Consider the following 27,456-nt stretch of genomic DNA (forward strand, 5'->3'; position numbering starts at 1 on the left):
TGAAGTGACTGCCATTATCATTAGGCCTAACTCATTGTAAAGTAAATACCACCATGAACAATATCCAAATAGTGAAAAAGGTTAGAGACTGGGTTTGGTTAAAAAGAGACGAAGAGCAATGGCTAGAAGAATACTGAGCTCTATTGGATAACCAGTTGATCTAGCAAGTGGGGCCTCATATCAGAAGGGGGCTGGGGCACAATGATGCCACGAAACAGCATGCATTTTCTCTTGATGACCCCATACACTTTCTGGCTTCCGCTATGCGGAGCCTTCAACTGATAGCATTTGCATGTGCAAGTTGCTTGCGAAAACATGAACTGACTCTAGTGATTACACGGACGTAAACACACCCCCATCAGTTGTCAAGCGATGTTGGGGGGACAAACACAGACACACAAACATACACACACACACACACACATAAATACATATATACAACGGGCTTCTTTCAGTTTCCGTCTACTAAATCCATTCACAAGTCTTTGATTGGCCCGAGGCTACAGAAGACACTTGCCCAAGGTGCCACACAGTGGGACTGAACCTGGAACCATGTGGTTCATAAGCAAGCTACTTACCACAGAGCCACTCCTACGCCTATATATATATATATATATAAATATATATATATATATATATATATATATATATAAATATATATATATATATATATATATATATATAATATATATATATATATATTATATATATATACATACTCGTTTGTTTATTGTTACAGTCATTCTACCAGTTTCCATACTAGCATGAGTTATATGAATATATTGTTGGTGCTTTGTTTCACTGTTTGCTGGCTTTCCTATTACTAACCTCTACTTACTCTTAGGTCAAGGATCATTTATTCCAGAAGTCTTCAAAAGCACAAAGGAAGTAAATTGTTCTCAGGGGAAAAAATCGTAGCAATACCACTGCTTGTAGTTCGGTGATTTTCAGAGAGGCACAAATGTAACCAAACATGAAACCACACACAAACATACATATGTATAACAGGACTGCACTTGGAACCGGTCATGATTTTTGTTTACTCCAGCAAATCTCTTGTTTCTTTCTTCTGAACGGAAAACTCTGAATTCTTGAACTTATTAAAAAATAGTGTTGTGAGCCATTCTTCCTTGTCGGGGCAATAACAAACAGGGAAAAATCCAGTCCTTTATTGGTTCTAGGATGTGCACCTTTACCATTTCTGACCACTCGTTCCAGTGCCACAACCAAGAACACTGATTTTTTGTCAATTATTTGCCATCAAATGGACTTTGTTCAGTGTCTTCAGCAAGTATTTTGCTTTGTGCACAACACCAAAACAAAGCAGTTTCGTCCCTATCATATATTTGATCAGAATTTTCTTTTTCTTTGATGCAACAAAACAAGCCAAATCTTGAACAAAATATTCTGCTTCTAAGCCTGCACTCCTCTTTTCATCTGATGCACTGTGCAGTGAAATTTTTATGTCTATCTTCTAAATTTGTGCAACCTTCCATGCAAATATTCACACTAAAAATTTTTGGCTTGTTCAACAATAAAGCTGCTAGAAATATTCACAACATCAGATCTAAGTTACTCTAAAGCAGTTTATCAGAGAACTATCTTTTTCCACCTTTTATTTTGATCAAAGAAAGAAAAAAACTTCTAAATTTGTTCTTTGTGTTCCTTTAAATCATAAATGATAGAAGAACTAACTCCATACAAGACATACAGAAATATCCATGTCACACATTTATCTAACTTTTCAAATAGCTCCGTATTTTCCAGCATTGACAATGATTTGTGTTTATGTCTTTCTATTTCCATTGTGGCTTGGAAAGCGTCTTAAAAGAAAAAGTCTTGCTACAATCTATATATATATAAAGCTGAAGTTGTTTGTGTATGGCAGGTTTGGTAGCCTTCAACTAACACTATCTCCTCCGAGACCCTGCGGCGCAAGTTGACCAAAATTGAAAGTATGATAGAAGAAGGTTTGCTCTTCCTTCCGTAGAAGAAAAAATTCAAATCGGACCATGTTAACACCAAAAATTATTTACATCAAAAAGGTGCTTTTTTCTATGAAAATCCCTATTTTTTACGATTTTTTTACTGCTGTGTCGTCATTTTTTGGTGTATTTCAACTAGAAAAATGTTCACTTAAAGAGAATAACAAGCTACATAATGCAAAATTTTTACTTTTCAAAAATTTCAATTCTAAAGGGTCAAAACAAACCCGAGCAATGCTGGGCTATACTGCTAGTAAGAGTTAAAGGAGAAAATCCCAGACAATTCAATTGATGCAAATGATGGCTTTGCAACGTGATGAAGGCATTGTGTAACTCAGCATATCATCTATGAGAAATGTCTTATTTGATCTGCATTAGTTAGGAAAAAGTTTGAAAACAAGCCCATTTAAAAAGATTGAGGTGTTAAATTTTATGTGGTAAAACCAAGTTTTAGCTGTGTAGATTCTGAAAATAATACCAGTTATATAAATGACTATTTGCTCAATAACATCTTATTCTTTGTTAGAAGAATAGCCATGAATCATATGTGAATATATACCATGTATATATATATACACACACACATCATATATATATGTATATATATATATATGTGTGTGTGTGTGTGTAAAGAATAAAGAGTAAATCCCACTTCGGTCATGAATGACCATGGAGATGCACCTAGAAAGTTACCCTCCCAGGCACAAGTCCAGGCAATGTTGTTTATGGAAGACCAGCAGTCACCCATGCATACCAGCCCCACGTCTTCAAGCCACCAATGTTATCCAAGGAAAAGGCTAAGGCCGATACAGCTTCGTACCAGTGATGTCGCAACTCATTTCTATGGCTGTGTAAACTGGAGCAATGTGAAATAAAGTATCTTGCTCAAGAACACAACACACAGCCCGGTCCAGGAATAGAACTCACTACTTCATTATTGTGAACCGGATGCTCTAACCACTGAGCCATGCACTTATATATATATAGTTAAAATTTATAGAAAAACAAAAAATGAAGACAGGTGTATAAAGAACAAGTAGGTGTATTAGTTTGATGCTTGGAAAGGTGAGAAAATCTTTTATATTTTGAGTCTACGCTCTTCATCAGAAAGGAAAATGAGGAAATAAACAGAGAGAAAATAAAAACTTGTGGATGTAGCAGTGTGATGGGTAAATTGTAGCCATTTTATATTTTTAATTTTGCACATGTACATTGTTTGTTTTTGATTTTGTGAACTACACAGTATAGTTGGGTCAGTTGGGCACTGTTTGTGAGAAAAACAGCACCATGATGCAATTCACTGTGTCAGAAATTTCATGCTGTACTGCTTGGCATTTGTGCCAGAAGCTCCAATATGAACATTTCAGAGGGTTTTAGGTGTCAGTCTGAGGACAGTGCAAAGGATTTGGAAAGAGTTGGATGAGTCTAATGGTGATTACGAAAGTACGGCAGCTCAGAAAACTCACTCCGATCATTCTGATAAGAAAAGAACTCCTGGATTTGTTGGTGATATCCAGGCCATGATTGACAACGATTATTCCACGTCAATCAGGTCCATCATCAGAGATATGGGAGTGTCTGAGTTTCTTATCAGTCAGGTAGTGCATAAAAACATTCAGTATTCCTCCTACAAGATGACAAAAGGCCAATTTTTATCTCAAGCCATCAAGGACAAGAGCAAAGACCATGCTACAAAGCTTTTGAACAAAGATGAACTGAAGGCAAGGATTATGGCAGCATTCACAAACTTAAACAAGGAGACCATCCAGAAGAGCTGCTGGAGATTCCAAAGTCATCTGGAGGAGGCCAGGGTTGAAGCCAATGGTGATTTCATTGAATAAATTTACTCCTTAGTATTTCAAGATATTTCTATTAATTTTGGTAAATAAATCTGTTAAAAGGAAACATCAGTGTTATTTTCATTGTTGCATAATTTGGACAACAATTTATTCACCGTACCCTGTATATATATATATATATATATATATAAAATACAAAATGGGACAAGAATGCAAAACATCCGGACAGCTAGGTGATACAAAAAGGGACAACAAAACATCCAGATAGACGATATAAAGAAAACAAGGACAGGTCATTCGAAGTTTTCTTTCCTTAGTCAAGCACCAAATTATCCTTGCAATTTTGGCTGATTATTCTTGAGATTGTTCCAATCTGGCTAGCCCCAAGGAAAAACTAAGCTATGAGCATTAGATTTCTTGGAAGAAAGCAGAAAATGTATACAAAATCAAGGCTAGAAAAAATACAATAAAAATAATAACAGGACATAACAACAGGTATCTTTCGACTAAGGACAAATTGAAATAAGCTGGCACATGTGGAAATGAAGCCTTACGGCAGAGAGAGAGAGAGAGAGAGAGAGAGAGAGAGAGAGAGAGAGAGAGAGAGAAAACACAGGATTACTTCTTAACAATTTTAATCTCAAAATATGATGCAACACTTACTTCACTAAGTTGCAGATTTATTCTACCTCATTGATTAAATGGTCAATTATATATGTATCTTAATTTCTACATACTACAAAAAGTATTTCCATTTTTAGTAACTGACCTAGTAACAATACAAATAATTTAAAGCATAAAATTAACACAAAATACATAGAATGTGTATTTAGGAAGTGTTACAGAAATTTCAACTGAAACGACTACTATTCATATTATAACAGCTGCAGCAATACACTTGAAGTTCAATTTAAATAACCTTTCTGTGTATAAATATTGATACATAAACTTCATGAATTGAAATTTTATTTATATAACTTACAAGTTAAGTGAGTATGTTTTAAAAAACAGTTTTAACTTTTTGAGAGCATTATGAGAATTTATTAAATATGAGTTAATTAAAAAAAAAAAAAAATTCAATCATGCTTTTGTGAAGTGAAATTTGGTTTCTCGGGCCTTTTAGTGTTTAGCTGTTCAAACATTATCAGCATGTTAATTGTTTTCCATTGAGAGTAAATTCTCTTGATTGATTTTCTTATGTAAACTTTGTGAACCAAAATTTTTATGTATATTATTTGTTATTAAAAAACAATATTAATTAAAAGTTAGTTGATTAAAAGAGGTTCAAACTCTCTGGCAGTATAATAATTAAGTGGCTTTTATTTTATATTTGTGAACTTTTGGGAGGATAATAAGAATAAATGGTGATGGTATTTGAATGGCAGAACAAAATAAAAACAAAAAAGAAAGAAAAAAGTAAACAAAAAAAATGGATTTTTGGTTAAAAGTGTAAAAAATCGTTAATGGAGTTTTAGATGACTCAAAAATGAGCTGCTCTGGAGTCTAGGAACAACAACAACTGTGTGTTTGTAAACATTCACATGCACACACTCATCATTATCATCATCATCGTTTAACGTCCGTTTTCCGTGCTAGCACGGGTTGGACAGTTCGACCGGGGTCTGGGAAGCCAGGAGGCTGCACCAGGCTCCAGTCTGATCTAGCAGTGTTTCTACAGTTGGATGCCCTTCCTAACGCCAACCACTCTGTGACTGTAGTGGGTGCTTTTTACGTGCCACCCGCACAGGTGCCAGGGGAGGCTGGCAGCAGCCACGATTAGTTGGTGCTTTTTACATGCCAGCGGCACAGAAGCCAGTCAAGGCGGCGCTGGCATTGGCTATGTTAGGATGGTGCTTTTTATGTGCCACCCGCACAGGTATCACAGCTACAATTTCCATTTGATATTTATTTTGATGTTGATGTACTTGACTCAATAGGCCTCCTCAAGCACAGTGATGTTGATGTACTTGACTCAATATATATATATATATATATATATATATTATATATATATATATATATATATATATATATACACACACACACAGAGTTACTGAATGTAACCATTCAGAAATGGTAATGGCACAAAGTAAATATTGCACAGATTTTTTTGCCTGATACATCGTTGTTTAAGTTAACTCACCCTCCTTCTAAATATTGCTCAGTTTCACCATAGATGTCACTGAATTAATACCAAGATTTTTACTAAGAGGAAAAAAAAAAAATCTCTAAAATTCAATAAATAAATAAAATAAAATAAATCCTAAAACCCATAAAGTTATTTCACTAAATTAAAATGGAAAAATAAAATGAATATTATTTTGATAGAGCAGAAAATGGTTTTAGCATTTAATTTCTCAGTAAATTTTCTACCCAATTTTTTTACTGTTTAAGACACCATACAAAAATAAAAAAGGGGGAAAATTTCTATTTAGAATGTAATAGACTTTTTGAGATAATAACAAAAGTTAATTAAATATTAACTGTATAAGCAGAAGACCACGTTTTTAAAGCAGATAAGAGATGTGGCTGTATGACATTTATGCTTTACTCAAAGGATTTAAGAACATTAGCAACACATGCAGTACTCGTGGTTTGTTATCCCAGCAGTGTTATTGATATGATTTACTAACAGCTTATTCATACTGAACAACACTTAATATACAGTTAAATGTTATAGAAACCAGTTGAATAGAATTGTTGTATGTTATGCAAGCATAAAGCAGTTAAGAAGATGAACATGATTAAAGAGTGTAACTACTCAATCATCATCATCATCGTCATCATCATCATCATTTAATATCCGTTTTCCATGCTAGCATGGGTTGGACGGTTCGACCGGGGTCTGGTAAGCCAGGGAGGCTGCACCAGGCTCTAGTCTGATTTGGCAGTGTTTCTACAGCTGGATGCCCTTCCTATCACCAACCACTCTGTGAGTGTAGTGGGTGTTTTTTTACATGCCACTGGCACAGGGGCCAGAGCTGGCTGGCAAACAGCCACGATCGGTTGGTGCTCTTATGTGTCACCGACACGGACGCCAGTCAAGGCGGCACTGGCATCTGCCACATTCAGACGGTGCTTTTTATGTGTCACCCGCATTGGTATCTTAACTACAATTTCCATTTTATTTCTATCTGGCATCTGCCACGTTTGGACGGTGCTTTTTACATGTCACTGGCACGGGTGTCTTGATGTAAAAGCAGACAAAATGATGAAGTGATTCAAGTGGAGAAGAGGAATTACCAGTGGCTAATTTAATTTACATAAAATTATTTCTGCTTAACTGAAAACCAAAATAAGGTCGGAAGTGAAATTTATTTTCATCTAAGCCCTGTAACTGAAGATTAACATGATGTGAACCTGAAACCGTAGTAGATACTTCACCATTAAATATAACATTAATCATTCTGATAATTTAGAAACTGATAAACATTAATGAATTTTTCCCTGTTTCAACTGAAACGATGCTGTAAAATTGCCACTAATCCATCAGCATCTCTCTCTCCACCTCTGAATCTCTCTCTGAAGTAGCATCATTATAAATTGTTAAGCATGACCTTAGTTAAAAGAAAGCTTCCATATGTGGAATAATATAGCTTCAAGGGGAATGGCATAAATTGTAAATGATGGCCAGGAAATAGTTCAGTATATGTCGAAAATATATGACTTGATAGCAGTGATTACCTGTCACTGGGCACAAGGTCAATATCTTGTAAGAGAAGATGAATGAAATAGCCTCAATATATTACTGGTACATTACTGGTACAAATTCTGCTGAGGTCAACTTTGCTTTTCATCCTTTCAAAGTTAATAAAATAAGTACCAGTTGAGCATTGGGATGAATACAATTAACCTTACCCCCTACCCCAAAATGATGAGCAGTTAATTTGATCAACTGAATTACCTGTTCCTGGATTACAATGTAAGTGGCTGAGTATTCCACGGACATGTATGTCTTTAATGTAGTTCTTAGGCAGAATCAGCTTGACAGAGCATGTGATAAATCTGTACCATTTGAATTATGAGTAAAATCCATTCTCCCTTTTTACTATCTTTTACTTGTTTCAGTCATTTGACTGCGGCCATGCTGGAGCACCACCTTTAGTCGAGCAAATCGACCTCAGGACTTATTCTTTGAAAGCCTAGTACTTATTCTATCTGTCTCTTTTGCTGAACCGCTAAGTTACAGGGACGTAAATACACCAGCATCAGTTGTCAAGTGATGTGGGGGACAAACACAGACACACAATCATACACACACACATACATATATATACATATATATACGACAGGCTTCTTTGAGTTTCTGTCTACCAAATGCACTCACAAGGCTTTGGTTGTTGTGAGGCTATAGCAGAAGACACTTGCCCAAGGTGCCACACAGTGGGACTGAACCAGGAACCATGTGGTTCGTAAGCAAGCTACTTACCACACAGCCACTCCTGCACCTATGTAGTTGTCCATTGCCACAGAGTGATGTGTGTGTGTGTGTGTTATATTGACATTTTAATGAGACCAATTTCATTTAAGAAAAAGGTGGTAAATGATGCAAGCTTACTATAATACATGTGTTGAGTACTCACTTGGTAGTCAACATATGCACATTGTTTGACTTCTGTGTTCACTCAATTAGGTTTTGTAGCAGAAAATAATTATGGTTATGCATCCATTATGAATCGTTACCTGTATCGCCTATCGTTACCTGCGTTGCCTATCATTACCTGCGTTGACTATTGTTACCTGCGTCGCCTTACTATCGTTACCTGCGTCACATTACTATCGTTACCTGCGTCGCCTTACTGGCACTTGTGCTGGTGGCATGTGTAAAAAACATTCGAGTGATGTTGTTGCCAGTGCCGCTGGACTGGCTCCTGTGCAGGTGGCATGTAAAAGCACCCACTACACTCTCGAAGTGGTTGGCATTAGGAAGGGCATTCAGCTGTAGAAACTCTGCCAGATCAGATTGGAGTCTGGTGCTGCCATCTGGTTTGCCAGACCTCAGTCAAACCGTCCAACTCATGCTAGCATGGAAAGTGGACGTTAAACGATGATGATGATGATGATGATGATGATATACATATACACATTCATTCCACTCATAGAAAGAAAGACAGAAACTGAATGGATACACAGTGATCATATACAACTAGACAATTTATGTCTAAAGTTGTAGCTTAAGCATTTTTATCTTGTTTCTCAAATAAGTATTATTAACCAGCACTTTCCAGAAAAGCAGACACAATCTCTTAAGCAGACAGTTGCTGCTAAAACAACACAATGTAAAGAAAGTCATCTGCAAACAATGTAATGCATGCAAATGTAACACAATAAACTTTTTTTTTCACCTGCTTTCTACATTTTCTGTTCTATATATTACTACTGAAATATAGTACAACTCTCTCCTAAATATTGGGGAGAAAAAAGCCCACAAACTAATATGATTTGGATAGATTTAACAGCTGCTGTTTTATTTAAATATGGTGAATATATATCTAAACACTAAATACTGGCATATTGTGAAATAGCAAATTACTGCCAAATCTTTGAAAACAAGAATCTCTGTCTAAAATATCCCAGACTGACATTTTCTGGAAGAATCAAGTACCATCATTTCCAATCGTTGTTTTATGCTTGTAATTACTAAGTGTAGACAATACTTTGGTGACAGGTCACAATAAAGCAATAATGTAACAACATACTTAGCAATCTTTCTGTATCATGTAGTGCAAGACAGACCATTGTAAATGGAACTTGGACGGTATCCATTTATTGTGACTAACAAAACAACTGTGGTATACATGAGTTGGTGTGCTGGGAGATGGAGTAGAGACAAAACATTTCAGGTAAGAATTTTCAGCCAACAATTTATTTTCATTTCCTGATTCATGCTAGGCCATCATTACTGATTCTATTGATTTTGTTACCAATTATGATGGTTAACACTTGCATTCCTTGAAGGTTTAGAAAGACACCAGATCCTGAAGAGGAGTACAAGCCCAAGTGAAAAGTAACATACATATGTTTAGCTAAATTCATCTTGTCCATTTTTTACATTTGGCGCAGTAATTCCTTCAACCCTTATGTACTGCTAATTACTCAACTGTAATAAAGATATGGATGTTGTTATCCTTCAGGGAAACTGCAGCTAGAAGACATAATTGATTTATACATAGACATCCCCTGATGTCATAATAGCGTTTGACTACAGAATCATGTCGTCAATTTTCAAGTATTTGAACTTCACAAAATCAAGTAAAATTACAAATGATATATAAAATAGAATTCCTCAGTAACATCTGAACAGCATAATCTTTTTTGTTAAGATGTAGCTCCTCTATCTGTGTATTTGTATTTTTTTTTAGGATCATTCTTTGCATTGATTCCATGAATGATGGCAGAATCTACATATGGTGGAATAAAGGTCGACTTCTTGTGCCTTTTATCTAACAACTGAGATCAGTTGAGCTTCTCTTTTCTCTATTCCTCTCATAAACATCTCCCTCCTCACCACAACCTTTATTTGCATCATCACTGCATTGTTTGCACTGATATTAGTCCCCTGCCCCTGTAGAGTACCAGAGTACAAAAACCCCAGGATGGCTGGTCAACAGCTCTGCTATTTATTCTGGACCACACCTAGCAAGGTGAACTAGGTATGCACACAAAACTAAGCATTACTGCTATACTGTATTGTATAGGCAGGGAGCTGGCAGAAACATTAGCATGCCGGGCGAAATGCTTAGCAGTATTTTGTCTGCCGTTAGGTTCCGAGTTCAAATTCCGCTGAGGTCGACTTTGCCTTTCATCCTTTCGGGGTCGATAAATAAAGTACCATTTATGCCCTGGGGTCGATGTAATCAACTTAATCTCTTTGTCTGTCTTTGTTTGTCCCCTCTATGATTAGTCCCTTGTGGGCAATAAAGAAATATATACTGTATCATATTTAGCACAATAAATATTTTCTAATTATTTGATAATAAATATATGTATACTAAATAATAGAGAGAAAGAGAGAGAGAGGGAGAGAGAGATTATAGAACATTACATAAAAAATCTTGTTAAAATTTCTCTATATTTCTATAATCAGATACCTTGCTCAGGTGTAGCATTAACCAAAGACAGTGTGATGTCATTTGTGAAAGTATGTTTGATGTCAAAATCTTCAAATCAATAGAATTCTTTTTACACACCACTTTGTTAAAAGAAGTGAAAGAAGAAAGAGGAAAAGGAAACCTAACATATAACTTCATTTTAATGTCTTTTCAATTGAATATCCATTTTTCAAACCTGAAAGTGAAACCTACTAAGTGTAAGACAAAATTTAACTAACACACACACACACACACACATGTATGTATACACACATACATACATACATATATATATATATATATATATATATATACATACACATATACAATCATGTGTATATGTAGATATACATACATACACATATATACGCATATATATATATGCATATATACACATACATACACATATATACATGTATATATTTATACACACATATATACAGATATATATACATATATATGTACATATATATTCATATATACACACACACACACATATATATATATATATATACACACACACATACAGACACACATACATACACACACAAACACACATATATACACACACATTTGTATATATATATATATAATATATATATATATATAATATATATATATATACATACACATATACAATCATGTGTATATGTAGATATACATACATACACATATATACGCATATATATATATGCATATATACACATACATACACATATATACATGTATATATTTATACACACATATATACAGATATATATACATATATATGTACATATATATTCATATATACACACACACACACATATATATATATATATACACACACACATACAGACACACATACATACACACACAAACACACATATATACACACACATTTGTATATATATATATATTATATATATATATATATATATGTGACTTACTGACACTCTGTTGGTTACAACAATGAGAGTTCCGGTTGATCCGATCAATAGAACAGCCTGCTTATGAAATTAATGTGTAAGTGGTTGAGCACTCCACAGACACATGTATCTTGAACATAGTTCTCAGGGAGATTCAGTGTGATACAGAATGTGACAAGGCTGTCCCTTTGAAATACAGGCACTCCTCATTTTTGCCAGCTGAGTGGACTGGAGCAATGTGAAATAAAGTGTCTTGCTCAAGGACACAATGCATTGGTGGTAATTGAACTCACCACCTTACAATCATGAGCCAAATACCTTAACCACTAAGCCACTCATATACAGACATAACGATGATGATGATACACACACACACACATGGTGCATAAAGTATTTGAGGAGATACCTTCTTTGGGTCATTGCTGCATTTTTGATAACTCTATATAATCTTTGTATCAGAAAATAATAATGGCAGACCCTCAGCTTACTCAAGAAAGGAAGAGGCATTCTGTTATTGTGGTTATAAAGGTTGAGCACAGCAATTTAGAAATGCCTTGATTTTTAAAAGTTGGCAGATCTTTCGTCTACAAAGTTTGTAAGGAGCTAGAGACTAAGATGGAAATGTATCACCAGTATCAAATCATCAGAACTCTTGAATTTATCCAGCAAGTTCAACAGATAAGTGATTACAATCCCAGAAAGTCCATGAGATCAATTGCAAAACACCTCTGTGTGTCAGAAGAAACACTCAGAAATGTTGTCCATGAAGACATCAGATATAAGTTTTATATGATGAGAAAAGCTCATTTTTGTCAGAAAAAGAAAAGAAAATCACTACATCAGAGAGCTGGATAGAAGCCCAGGTCATTGAAACCCAATGACTGTGCCTACTTCTTTTTTTCCACACCTCAGACTAACAGCTGAGAGTGGGTCTTGTTGAGCTGTTAAAGTCCCTCAAGCGCATTGAAGCAATGATTCTCTGTGAAGACAGAGTTATCTTCTCGGCCTTCATCAGACAAGTGATCACATAGGAACTGACTATGCCGAGGGAAGAACATATGGAGATGGGTCATAAGAGAAAGCTTGTTATGTAGCAGGAGCTTGGGGGAGCAGTACAGAAACCACCAAGGCTGGCAGGCATGCAAGGCAATTGAATAAGGTTGCTGAGGTTTTGTGAGACATTCATTCAACAAATCTCTGACTAGGCTTAGAGTTGCTGATGCTGTAAAGGGGATAGCCATAAATTCAGTCACCAAAGCTAAAGAGAGGGCCACTAAGTGGCTTTGGATAAAGAGGAGTTAGTCTGGTTTATATTAATCAAGACCATCATGATTCAAATGGCAAATTTACAAATGTGTCTGACAAAATGCCATATTGTGGTTATTCTGGATTCTTGCATTATGAATTCAATAGTCACTGAGTTCAGCTATGTCTTTCATCTTTACAGGGATCATTAAATCAAGAGTTATCAGTCTGGCATAAATGAATGCTAAAATTGTTGGATGAGATGTTTTTACAAAATTTGCTCTGGCTGTTTGCATTCCAAGTTCAAATCCTGCAGTAACCTACTCAAACAATTAGGGTTAATTTACAGCCTGATCTAATACAACCACCTGGCCCTTGAGTGCCTTTAGCAGAGTATTTAGGCTAGGTCCCCTGTTTGAGAATACCTTTAACCCATTTGTTACTGTATTTATTTTGAGATGGTCTGTGTTTCTTTCAATTATTTTAAATATAACAAAGAATTTAGTAAAATAACTTAGTTATCATTCAGCTAGTGTTCAGAACATAAATTGTGACTAAGGTTTGGTGGAAGATTTTTATTCAAAACTTATGAAAACAAAACATTTGTACTACAGAGCCAGAGCTGGCTTTGGCCGGGTTGGTATCGAAAGGGTTAATTCTACCTCCTTCTCACCAGTCTCAGACACCCTGTAATTGGATTACATGCACTGCCTTTCTTCCTAACTAAAAGATAGAGCAGATATGGTGACAGCTCCAGACTGTTAATGACAATGTTATTAGAAATAGTTCAGGAATTTGGAATTGCACACGAACCATTGTCTCTATTGTATTATGGATTATAACAAAATACAATGTCAGAAATCAATGACAAAAGAAGGAGGTATGATGAGTGCTGTGAAAATGTGCTCACACTCTTTTATCAGAAACTTGCTTTCAGAGTTGTGACAATTTCAGTGTAAGGGTGATGTTTTGTTTTTCTTCTTTCCTTTTAATTCCAACACTTCAACAAAAAATTTGACACTTTCAGACTTTAAGTGTAGTTTCTTTGCATAGCAATCAATAATTGCTCTTTTTAGACACTACCATTGATTTATATTTCTCAATGTCATCATGACTTTGTCAAGTTACAAATATCTTACATGCGATGAGTGAATAATAATAATAATAATAATAATAATAATAATGATAATAATAATAATAACAACAACATATATACACAGACACACACATACACATACATGTTCTAGAACGAAAGACAATGATCGAACAATTTTTTTAAAGATTTTTTTCTATTTCAAGTCAAATTTCATTGAAGAAAAACAAAAAGGTAAAAGAACGAAAGAATGATACAAAATGATATAACCAAAGAAGAATCTTTTCAAATTAAAAGAGAGACATATGTAATTCCATCATATGAATATGCAAAAGTTTAATTAAAATTGCTATTTTTAGTCATTAGGAAAAATTATCTAAAACACAGCAAAATAAAATACAAATTTTGTATTTTATTTATTTATTTATTCATTTTTATTATTTTTTTTGCTGGGTTGGGGTGGAATGATATAAAATGATAAACAAAACCAAAAAACTTGTGTCTGCCATGCTACTGAAATAAGTAAGTAACAATAGTAAGAAAAATGTTCTTTTTGATAATAATAACAGTGGAAACAGCAGTAGCATCCTAAGATAGTAATTAGCAGCCAACGAGATGATGGAGAATAAGTGTGGCACAACAAGTAAAGACAATGTCATGAAAACAAAGACACATCTCAGTTAAAAGACTGAAATAACAATGTGCTTTTAATGTGGGAATCACGTGAGCTCTACCTTGTTAAAATCAGGTGAAATAAGTAGTTTTTACTGTCACTTCAGAATGAACTAATCTAGAGAACTAGATAAGACGTAACTTTACAATGAATAGATACATGCCTTTTCTAACATTTTTTTTTACATCTATTTCCCCACATTTATTGTGGGTTGTATAGTTCTACAAATAGTGCCAATTGCATAAATTGCTGAAGCATATATTAATTGCAGATTTTATAATAATATGTTTTAGAATAAAATCATCATCATCATCATCGTTTAACATCCGCCTTCCATGCTAGCATGGGTTGGACAATTTGACTGAGGACTGGCGAACCAGATGGCTGCACCAGGCTCCAATCTTGATCTGGCAGAGTTTCTACAGCTGGATGCCCTTCATAATGCCAACCACTTGGAGAGTGTAGTGGGTGCTTTTACATGCCACTGGCACGAGGGTCAGTCAGGCGGTGCTGGCAATGGCCACGCTCAAATGGTGTTTTTTACGTGTCACCTGCACAGGAGCCAGTCCAGTGGCACTGGCAACGACCTCGCTTGAATGTTTTTTCCCCGTGCCACCAGCACAAGTGCCAGTAAGGCAACGCTGTTATTTAATTAACATTCATCTAATCTACCATTTTGAAGTACAGATTTTAATCTGTTGGTTTGTTTCAACAGCTTTGCTTTCACTGTTTATTTTAGGCTGTCAAAGATAAAGGGGTGGGGGAATGTTTGAGTGGTTTTATTGTCAGAGTTCAAAATAGAACACCTAGAAATAGAGAACTGCTCACAATATCAACAAAGTATGAAGAGGACCCTCAACAAATCTACAGCTCAACATAGGTAAAAAAAAAAATCATTTCAGAGATGAGAGACTTGAAGATGAGAAAGGTACTGAATGACTTTCTGTAATTGATAGCGACTAATTTAAGACCATTACTGAAATCAACCCATGTAAAAAAAAACCTCAAGAGGTGCAGAAGAACTAAAAAGAGACCATTTAAAATTCATTCAATATTTGTTCCACAAATTAAGAGACAAAAAATAACTGTTGCTATTTGAGCTGATCAAAAACAGACAAAAATCATCTCCTTTATGAAGTTTTCTTCCTGCTGTTTTGTGCAAAGACTTTGATTTATGTTTTTTGATTGCTTTGTGATATGTGATGGGATATGGATTCTGAGATGACTGCTCTCAGACAGATTTGTGGTTGGGCCTGTGGAAGAATACAGTATTTCCAAAAGATATATGATGTCATAAGTTGACAGTGTCTTGATAAGGTACTACAAGATGTGTACTGTATTTTGCAGCACAAAGCTGACATAGTATATAGTGTAAACATTCAAACAACGCTACTGTCATTCCAAATCTAGTTGCATTTTACATGAAATGTTTGGTCTTCCAAACAACTAAACTGTTTTGGATTTAAATTTAGGTGTGAAAATTTTGACTTGTATGTTAGAAAATATGGAGCTTAAAATATGAAGAATTTAGGGAAATCTAACACATGATGATGGAAGTGTGGAGTGTTTCTAAAAGAGGTAGGATGTCATGGGTTGCAGCTAGATCCACAATGTCCAACCAGATTGGTAATTAACTTAAGAAGGAAATCAAAGAAGTGATTCATGAACTGGAGAGGTTAGAACAAAATGCTTCCATCATGGATATGGAAGAAATATGTGTAACCAAAGCTGAGAGTAAATCCTTAAAAAGTAGCGAAACATGTTGGAGTGCTTGCACAAGTGGTGTGTAGTGGTGACTGAATAACGAACAAGAATAGTAAATTGATATTGTGGACAAGAAGAACCTGGATATTCACTAGTAGCATCACTGCTGTTCAGTACTGCCAAAGAAACGCTCTCTTTTTATATGTGTGTGTCTGTGTTTGTCCCCCCAACATTGCCTGCTAACTGATGCTGGTGTGTTTACGGCCCCGTCACTTAGCAGTTCGGCAAAAGAGACCGATAGAATAAGTACTGGGCTTACAAAGAATAAGTCCCGGGGTCGATTTGCTCGTCTAAAGGTGGTGTTCCAGCATGGCCGCAGTCAAATGACTGAAACAAGTAAAAGAGAAAAGAGAATATATATATATATATATATATATATATATATGTATGTATGTATGTATATATATGAAATATCCATAACCAACTGTAACATCATTTAACATCATTACTCTTCTTCTAAATGGCATTGATTCGCCTGGTGGGTCATATTAACACCAGATGAAATGAATTGAAAAGGATTCTTCCCTATTTATTTATATGTTTATATATTTGCCACCAGCACCACCAGCACCAGCACCAGCACCAGCACCACCACTACTACTGCTGTTAGCTGTTATATTTCTGGAATAAAAAAAAAAAATAAACATTACAAATTGGGAAGTTCTATTCTGATTATTAAAGAGAAGATGAAGCCATCAGACTGTCTACAAAACGTTTCAACACTTTTTCATAAATAACTGAACTCTTCCACGAATGTAGGAGAAACTGCCGGTGGGTATGTCAGTAAGGATATCTGCCAACTATGATAATTTCAAACAATCAAATGAAGTCAAAAAAGTAATATTTCATCAGTGAACTGGAAAATGTGCTTTTTTTTTTTCCTTTTTTTTTTTTTTTGGCAATATTTTGCTGTTAGTATGGAAACAGTCCAGATTTACTTAAGATCGAACAAACCCAAACAGCAAACAGAAAATGAGATTTCAACCAAAAAGAGCATTTTTTTTTTATTTGTTTTTGGTTTACAGAATTGCTTGTTCAGTTTAATTCTTGAGACTTCAAAAAAAAAAAAAAAGGAAGAAAGAAAGAAAGAGATGCAAAATAAATCATGTGTAAGGAATTGTAATTCTTCAGATCAGAAGTTTTGTAATTAGGAGGGTTTTACAAAAAGTAATGCAGAAGAGGGCATAACTTTTATTAATTGACATAGGTTGTTCACATTACACGTGTTGGCAGAGTAACTCTTTTTCTACAGTAACTCTTCGATCTGTCCTTCTCCATTAGAGACAAATAATGGGTTCCAAGCAGAAGCATTGTGCCATCATTGAGTTTTGGATGAAGGAATGAGGCAAGCTGTCTGACATCTATAGCAAGCTACAAATTGTTTATGAAAATGACACAAGTGACAAGAGAAATGTGTACGGATGGAGGGAGAATTTTAAAGAAGAGAAAAAGTATTAAAGACAAACCATGTAGCAGGGGAACCATCAATTGTGGCCATTGTCACTAGTTTCCAACGACTGGAATATAGTTACAAAGCATTACAGAATATGGAGGAAGACTTTGGGTATCAGAAAGTGTGGGCAAAGTAGGTACTTAGCAGTTGACACCTGAATTAAAAGAGAGAACGGTGGAAGTCTTCTCCAATCTGCTGGAACCATTTGAAGTCAATGAAGATGTTTTTTTTTTTTTTGATCTGGAGACAGGGAAGGAAGCATGGCCATTCCTTATGGTACATAAAGAAAGGCTCAGTTCATGAAATGGGGGTCACACATCTTCTCCAAGACCTAAGAGGTTCAAGTGCTAGGGATCAGCTTGAAAGTTATGGTAATTGTTCCTTTGATTTTCTGGAATATAATTGTATTGTGAACAGTAAGTGAAACAGTCACCATCATCATTTTAACACCTTTTAATCCCTAGTTACTCCTCTTTCTAATCATTACACCCCTAAAACCTTATATCCTCCCCAGTCATTTGAAAGGCTGACACTCACAGTTAAACTAAAACATAAAACATATCTGGGGTTGTTATCATAATAGAAAAGATTGAATTCACAGTATTTTATTAATTAACATTTAAATTTCAGAGTTACCTCCTTTGCCTTTATTATGACCAAATTTACTCATTTAGACAAGGAATTATTTTCACCTCTCTAATCTTAATTGATAGATATTTCTCACTTCTTTCTAGCACTGACTTCACTATTTTCATATAACCTCGAGAACTAGATGACTTGAGAATAAATGTGTCAGTCAAGGACACATATGAAACCCATGAAAAGATATGACAAACAGCTATTTCAGTTGTCTGTGTGATACTAACAGAACTTTAGACACTTTACAAAACACAAATCAAAAGATCGGTACTTCTGTCATGCGACATCTGAGAGCCACAAAGAACATCAAATGGTAGCAACATATCTCTAACTCTGAAGTCCTCAGGAAAACTGGCTTTGAATCCATTCGCTATAAAACTTATTCCAGCATAAAAGCAACCCTCATGATGTTACATTTTTGCTTCCTTTTTAGCTCTAAGTTGAGATACCTGATCCTTCCTCAACCCCAAAATAACCATTTTTATTAGATAGAAACATTTTTACTGATGTTTGGGAAACAATAATGATATTGCGTTTCTTTGATAATGATACTATAACCAACTGAAAAATAAGTCTCTCCCTCAATGCATCACAAATTTATTACTGGTATCCTTTCCAAATACTCTGATATCCTTTCTTCGTTTCCCACATCTAAATATCTCTCACCTGCGCTGCCTCCAGAAAATCCTTGGCATCAAATGGCAGAATCATGTCTCCAACAAAGATGTCCTCAAGCAAGCAGGAATACCAAGCATGTTTGCACTCTTCACACAAAGACGTATGAGATGGCGAGAACATGTTAGCCGTATGGAAGATGGCAGAATCCCCAAGGAAATAAACAATATCCCATGTAATTAAGTGTACTTCCTAAATATGCAATGGATTCACCTGAAAAATACTGTGCCTCAAATCCTGTTAGTTACATAACTATCCACTCCTGCATTCTACCTCTACTTGCAACTCAGTAGAATAAGGACCATTTAGAAATAAGATATTTTCCCCTCCTCGACTGTTTAAAAGTGCTACATTAACTAGGTGATGCTGCATACACCAACTGTCTTTTATTCCGTTTGGTGCCCCTTAAAAAAATGTAGGTGGTGAGCTGGCAGAAACGTTAACATGCCGGGCGAAATGCTTAGCAGTATTTCGTCTGTCTTTACATTCTGAGTTCAAATTCCGCTGAGGTCGACTTTGCCTTTCATCCTTTCGGGGTTGATTAAATAAGTACCAGTTACGCACTGGGGTCAATGTAATCGACTTAATCTCTTTGTCTGTCCTTGTTTGTCCTCTCTGTGTTTAGCCCCTTCTGGGTAGTAAAGAAATAGGTATTTCATCTGTCTTTACATTCTGAGTTCAAGTTCCGCCGAGGTCGACTTTGCCTTTCATCATTTCAGGTTCGATTAAATAAGTACCAGTTATGCACTGGGGTCGATGTAATCGACTTAATCTCTTTGTCTGTCCTTGTTTATTCCCTCTATGTTTAGCCCCTTGTGGGCGGTAAAGAAATAAGAAATAAGATATTTTCTCCTTTCACTCTTATGATGTTTAATCATGAAGCTTTTTAACGAAACATTTTCAGAGTTCTTAAATGTCTTCCTTTCTAAAACATTTGTAACTGACAAAACAGATGGTGTAGTAAAAAATAACATTTATAGTTTGATATTTAGCGACATCACTTAAATTCTGACATTGTTATCTTTATTATGTAATCACCCGATTTTTGAAAACATATTGATATTTTGATCTGAGTAATTAGTTAATACCAACTAAAAATAAAACACAAGATTATGTAACATATAATCTGTATTTAATTAAAATATTGAATCATCCTTCAGTACCTCAAAAATACAGTTGTTACACATATCAAAGAATTAGTCTTTCTTTATAAATAATAAACCTTGAAGTGTTGGGTTTCAGAACCTCTGATTATAACTCATGGCTGCCCCACATGCATGTCAAGGCAAAACTGCATCCAGAAGACTAGGTTTCCTCTTTGCAGCCAGAAAATACTCTATCATAGACATAGACTGGTTGCTGACTATCTCTGAAGTAACTTGGTAAGACCCATAGTCATGCTGTCTTTCCTTTTTGTCTCTATTACAACAGACATAACGACAACTGCTGCTTTAAACTAACAAATATAATGACAACTACTCCTTTAATCCTTCAGCATTTAAACCATCAAAATCTGGCCCAAATATTCTACATGATTTATGCTTAAACTGGACAAATCTGACCTCTTGCACCCACCCTATAATGTCATTCTAAAAATAAACAATCACTTCATCAAAACCTCAAAGCTATGAGATAATACATTATTAATTCAAAACAATGAGAATAATAAAGCATTACAGTTGATAAAATAATCGAATGGGAGTGGCTGTGTGGTAAGTAGCTTGCTAATGAACCACATGGTTCCGAATTCAGTCCCACTGTGTGGCACCTTGGGCAAGTGTCTTCTGCTATAGCCTCAGGCTGACCAAACCCTTGTAAGTGGATTTGGTAGATGGAAACTGAAAGAAGCCCGTCATATATATGTATGTGTGTGTATATGTTTGTGTGTCTGTGTTTGTCCCCCAACATCGCTTGACAACCGATGCTGATGTGTTTATGTTCCCCCATAAATTAGTGGTTTGGCAAAAGAGACCAATAGAATAAGTACCAGGTTTACAAAGAATAAGTCCTGGGGTCGATTTGGTTGACTAAAGTGGTGCTCCAGCATGACCACAGTCAAATGACTGAAACAAGTAAAAGAGTAAACAAGCTACATACAATTTTTAACCCAAAGACTATCTTTCCTTTCCTTGTCATATCTTCTATATCCTACATAAAACATGTCATCACATCATTTCTGCTCATATATTCTTCAGTACATGTCTTTCTACAGACGTTTTAATAGAATATTAACAGCACTTGAGCCATCTTGGCAGATCAGCAGCAGCAGCCGTCCAAGAATTTGGACCTGGAGATCTCCATTTCCAGTGACATCGAGTGGTGTCGGGCATCAATGAAGATCCCTCGACTACAACAAGATGACCAAAGTTTTTTTTTTTTCCAAGGTCTGGGGTCTCCCGCCCCTAAGCCCTAGACCGTCACCTAATCACCCTTACCCATCTTGTTGCTTAACAACAACAACAACATCAGCTGCAGCAACTGCAGTCAGGGATATTACTTCCCCGCCAGAAAATGAGAAAAGCATAGTAAATTCCAAATATGGTCATTGATGACAGAATTATAATTTAATTAATTGGCTATAAATTCTAAAAAACTATTTTACCAGATGCATTGAAATATCTAGTTTCAATCTGAAACTGTTTGAAGTCCATAAATAACTGTTTGAAGCTACTCCATTGACAGATGTGTCAAAGAGAATTATAAGCTTAAATAGAATTTGGTGTTTACTGAAGTCAATTAGACAAGTTCTAAGCACTATAAGTAACCCTCGTAGAAACTGAGAATGCTATAGTAAATCAATATTGTCACATGGATTCTTAGAATGTCTCTAACAAAATAATCGATGTTGATAACATTAGAACTGTAGTTTCAGTTCCTGTTTTATAAAATGTTATTACAAGGTTGTCCAATAGTCTTTTCTACAGAGATTTAGATAAACTTTCAACACAATCTCTATCTGAAAGCTACATAATTTGACATATAATGTACATGCATTGCACTTATAAACAAAGATGTACACATACATACACACACACACACGTGTCTAAGTGTGTGTATGTATGTATACATCTTTGTTTTTATAAGTGCCATACATGTATGTAATATATACATATTACATGATATGTATATATATATATATATATATATATATATATATAATATATATATATATATATATTACCTTTCCTTCAATGGACACTAAACTCTGCTTGCGAAGACCTGTTGAGGCAAGTGAAATCAAAATCGAAATCAAATTCAATGACTGGCATCCATGCTAGTGGGCGCTAATAGCACCATCTGAGCATGATCGATGCCAGAGCAGCTAACTGGCTTCCATGCCAGTGGCATGTAAAAAGCACCATTCAAGCATGATCGTTACCAGTGTCGTCTTACTGGCATTGTGCTGGTGGCACATGAAAAAGCATTTGAGCAAGGTCATTGCCAGGTCGCTGCCAGATCAGATTGGAGCCTGGTGCAGCCATCTGGTTCGCCAGTCCTCAGTCAAATCATCCAACCCATGTTGTAGGTATAATGAAATCCATTGGAAGGATAACCTTGAGGAAAAGAAATAAGTACCCACAGTGTGGTAGAGGCCATAGCCACTCATAATAAAAAGGTGTAAGGTGTACTGGTGGAATATCCCAGTGAAGATCTCAATAAAATGTAAGTACAACAGACCTGATATAATGATTTGGGATAGAGAAGAGAAACTGTGCACAGTTGTGGAAATTAGCTGTCCAGCGTATGTTAACATAAAGCTGAAGATCAGTGATAAAGAGAACACCTAGGCTGAACTATTGAGAAATCTGCAGTTACTCTATCCAGATTACAACCTGAGGTTTATACCTGTAATTATCGGGGCCATGGGATCTTGAAAAATTAGGCTTGTCAAAACCAGAAAGGAGAAAGCTAATTCAAAGACTACAGATTCAGTCCATCACTGGAATTGTAAAAGTCTGTAAAACTTTCTAGAAGTTTATCATTTAAATATATATGAGCATGTCCAGATATGCTGCTATATGCAAGAGAATACATACATAAAGCAAAACATACAAATCTGCATGTATACATACAAACAAAATTATCCTGTTGTTGATGTTGAAATTCCAATGAAGGAACTTTGGATCTAGGTTAGAGACCAACTCTTTCTCTATTAGCATGAAATCTGGAAACAAAACTGAACAATGACAAACATACATACATACACACACACACACACACACACACACACACACACACACACACATTCATGTTGGAAGAAATATGTAACACCTCTTGAAATGCTTTCTTCATTTTCTGATAAACAAAAAAAACTGACTTGGAGAAAAATTGACAGATGTTATTGCAAAGGATGTGTCAGAGATGGGTTCAAAGATGTAGACTTTGGTAACATAAATGCTATTTTAAAATTTACAGAGATGAAATAAGTTTTACTGAGATGAAATAAGCAGTGGCAAAATGTTGTTTAACCTCAAAAAGCTGGAAAAGTAATATTGTTTCTTGATAATTTAAGGCTGATAACTCAGTTCATTAATTTTCTCAATATTAAAAGACTCCCACATACTTAAAGGTACAAAAGTTATGATATAGAGACAAGATTTAGAGTTTGTGAATCAAAGTGCTTGGACAGATTCAGAAGTGAAAAACAGCTATTGTACTCTTTTGTAATCAGAAATCAAAAATAAAGATTTTACAGAAGAAAGATTAGGAGGTAAAAACATTTAAGAAACAAATTCACTACATGGAATGATACGTAGATGATAAAATTTTCCTAAACTATTCCAAGCATAGAAAATGGACATGAAATGAACGATTTAGAATTGTTTGTCTTCCTTCCTGAGAATCCCAAATGAAAACAAAACAAACTAACCAAGAAAGAGATATTCTGGAGATGTTAAAGTTTGGAAACTAAAGCACTCTTTCTATCTATATATGTATATATATATTTTGTACAAACATCTTTTATACATTTTAAAAATCAGCTTCCTTAATTTATTCAAATCTGCCTTGGAGCATTAAAGGTATTACAAACTTCAGGGACCCTTTAGAGTGGTACCTTATTCACATTAAGTAAATACGAGATACATTTTCCTCTGGACTGGAGGCCCGTGTTTTTACATAACTTTCTCTTGAAGTACTTGCATATATTCTTGACAGTAAAATATTTGAAATAAAGAGTTCTGCACAAAAACATGACAAAATGCTAGTGATGGAGTTGAACTCATAAACCAAGAAACAGTAGCCCAATACCTTATCCATTAAGCCATTTCCCTTGTGCACTGAGACTGACAATAAATTTGAATTCACAAGCCATTGCACTGCTAATCCAGTAAGTTAGCTATTTTCTTATTTCACATTTACTTTAGAACTGACTTTATTCTTAAATACAGCTTCTATTTATAGGTTCTGACTCTTGTGGTATTAGTTATTACCCATGTATAGATACTGTTGTAAGTTATTGATCTGCTTACTCTGATGTTGGTCCTAATTCAATCTTCTGGGATTGTCTCCATCCACACAGACAATGTTTCTCAACTATTTATATTTTTATTGTAAATTTTCCACTTAAAAACGGAAGGAAATGAAATTCTATTGAAATTTTGAAATCTATTTGGATGCTGAACAATACAGTTTAGAAAACACACCAGCAGTAATATAAGATTGTTTCTCAAGCTAGACACAACGTTGAAATAAATTAGGTTATATTAACAATATATAGGTTGCATATTGCTAATATAATTATACATGCTAACCACAGCAATTCAACTAAAACAAAGACTATTACAATATTTTTCTTTGTGTAAACAGTTATTATATAGGGTTATTATATATACTAGTTATTATTGTTTGGCCTTAGAACAAAGTATAAGCAAAGGCATTTCAGACATGATCATTCTGTCTTTCTGTACGTCAGGGATAACATTATTCAATTCTATTGTTAAAGCAGTAAATGTGTGGTTTGAGAGAGACACGAATGTTGAGTCTCCATCTGCTGGAAATAGCAGATGGAATGACTGCATAGAGTTTCCTTTCTTTGTAATGATGGATGTTGCTTACTTACAAAGTCTACATATAATATTAGAAGCAACCTTACCTCCTATCTTATGCTATCTCTCCAAAGAAAAACAGCTGAAGTGAAGTGATGTAAAGATAGTTGCATAAGTGATTACATAGATCTGGTCTCGTGTGACACTACTACTACTACTACTACTGCTACTACTACTACTGCTGTTTCTCTGCTTATTTCTTATATCTTTACTGCCCACAAGGGGCTACACACAGAGGGGACAAACAAGAACAGACAAACGGATTAAGTCGATTATATCGACTCCAGTGCGTAACTGGTACTTATTTAATCGACCCCGGAAGGATGAAAGGCAAAGTCGACCTCGGCGGATTTGAACTCAGAACGTAGCGGCAGACAAAATACCACTAAGCATTTTGCTCAGCAGCCAGCAATGTTGAGAGCAAGGGTTTTAGTCACCATCATAGACTTGAATACTAGATTGGCACTTAAATTTATTGACCCCCAGAGAGTTGAAGAGCAAAATTGACCTTGGTCAGATTCGAGCTGTGACTAAATAATGCAATTTCTTAAATTGGAACAGTATTTCAAATTTGGAGCAGTGGGGAATCATCAAATCAGACAAGGAAATAAAGTCAATTATGAAGAGATTTAACCTGAAAAAGGGATAAAAATACTGCAAGGTAGTAAATTATTGTATCATTTCAGTGTACAGTAATTGTTATTTTATTGACTATGGAAGGACTATTGATAAAGTTAACCAGGGTAGGAATTGAACTAAATTTTGTGAGGATACTAACTATTCTGTCATTCACCACTCTTCAATAATAATAATAATAATAATAATAATAATAACAATAATAATAATAATGATAATAATAATAATAATAATAATAATAATAATAATAATAATAATAATAATGATAATAATAATCCTTTCTGTTATAGGCACAAGATCTGGGGAGTGGGATAGTCGATCACATCAACCCCTGTACTTGACTGGTATTTTATTGACCCTGAAAAGATGAAAGGCAAAGTCGACTTTGATGGAATTTGAACTCAGAACATAAAGACAAATGAAATGCCACAAAACATTTTGCCCAACATGCTAATGATTCTGCCATCTTGAGTAATAATAATAGTCTTCACAGTGATGCCCAGAACTGAGGGTAGCTGAAGCCAAAGGACGCTACTACAAATAGCTTATGGGTTCATACATAATATCTTCTTCCTAATTCTGTTCTGTGTTCTTGGGTAAAGCAATGATGAACAAAACTCTATAGAAGCTGGCCATTATCAGCATTGAAACTAATGCATAGTAGATAAGTATTTTGTTACTTTTACATTATTCAGCTGAAGTTAAGGAAACTTTTTACTTAAGAGGAATAGCTTTCGTCAGGTTACATATTCACAATAATGCCCTGCATAAAAATCCATCAATAATATTCCAAATATTACATACAGAACATTCTTTTAATAACCTTAATGTGAGAATACAAAATAAAATTAATTTTCCAAAAATACTAAAATTTTCTTTGTAAAATTTTAAAAAATATTACAATATTCACATTTGTAAATATTCAACTTCTACAGAATTCGAGCATGTTTTAATGAAAAATCAGCTGAAAGAGAATCTGTCCGAAGCTACATTAATGGAAGTCTATATGGAAATAAACATTTCTCAAGGAATAGATTAACAGACTTTTCTAAATCACTTTTCAATGTTAAATTACTGATTGCGTTAACATGGTTGTTTTTATCGAAGATCAATAATGAATACATCTGTATGTCTTGTGCAGTATCATTGATACAACTATTAATTTATTGATCTTTCCTAATATTATCTTGATTTTTAATAAGACCATTCTATTTATTTGATACAAATTGTTAAACACCATGTATGGTGGTGGTGGGGGTCTGGGTGGAGAGTGGGAACATGCATGTGCAGGGAAAAAAATCTATGAGTGTACATACAGGCTAAATATTCTTATTACCATACAGCCAAAGATTATAATCAATTGAAATGAGATCAATGAATTACTGGTACATATTTTATCAATTACTGACTATTGGAGATGTAAAATTCAGACTCAGAATATTTATACA

At 34.9% G+C, this 27,456-nt stretch overlaps 1 protein-coding gene and 1 long non-coding RNA gene across 7 annotated transcripts in view; one reads left to right on the forward strand and one right to left on the reverse strand.

Moving 5' to 3' along the window:
• LOC118766324 overlaps window positions 1-1,825 on the forward strand; it is a 46,279-nt gene extending 44,454 nt beyond the window's left edge. The window contains exon 4 of the long non-coding RNA XR_005002261.1: window positions 845-1,825. This is a non-coding gene — a long non-coding RNA (uncharacterized LOC118766324). The remainder of the gene's footprint in view (window positions 1-844) is intronic.
• Window positions 1-27,456, reverse strand: part of LOC115219879 (Kv channel-interacting protein 4) — a 448,057-nt gene that overhangs the window by 239,557 nt on the left and 181,044 nt on the right. The gene's annotated exons all lie outside the window — the stretch shown is intronic.

Source organism: Octopus sinensis, linkage group LG15 (genome assembly GCF_006345805.1).
Source record: "Octopus sinensis linkage group LG15, ASM634580v1, whole genome shotgun sequence".
Classification (NCBI taxonomy): domain Eukaryota; kingdom Metazoa; phylum Mollusca; class Cephalopoda; order Octopoda; family Octopodidae; genus Octopus; species Octopus sinensis.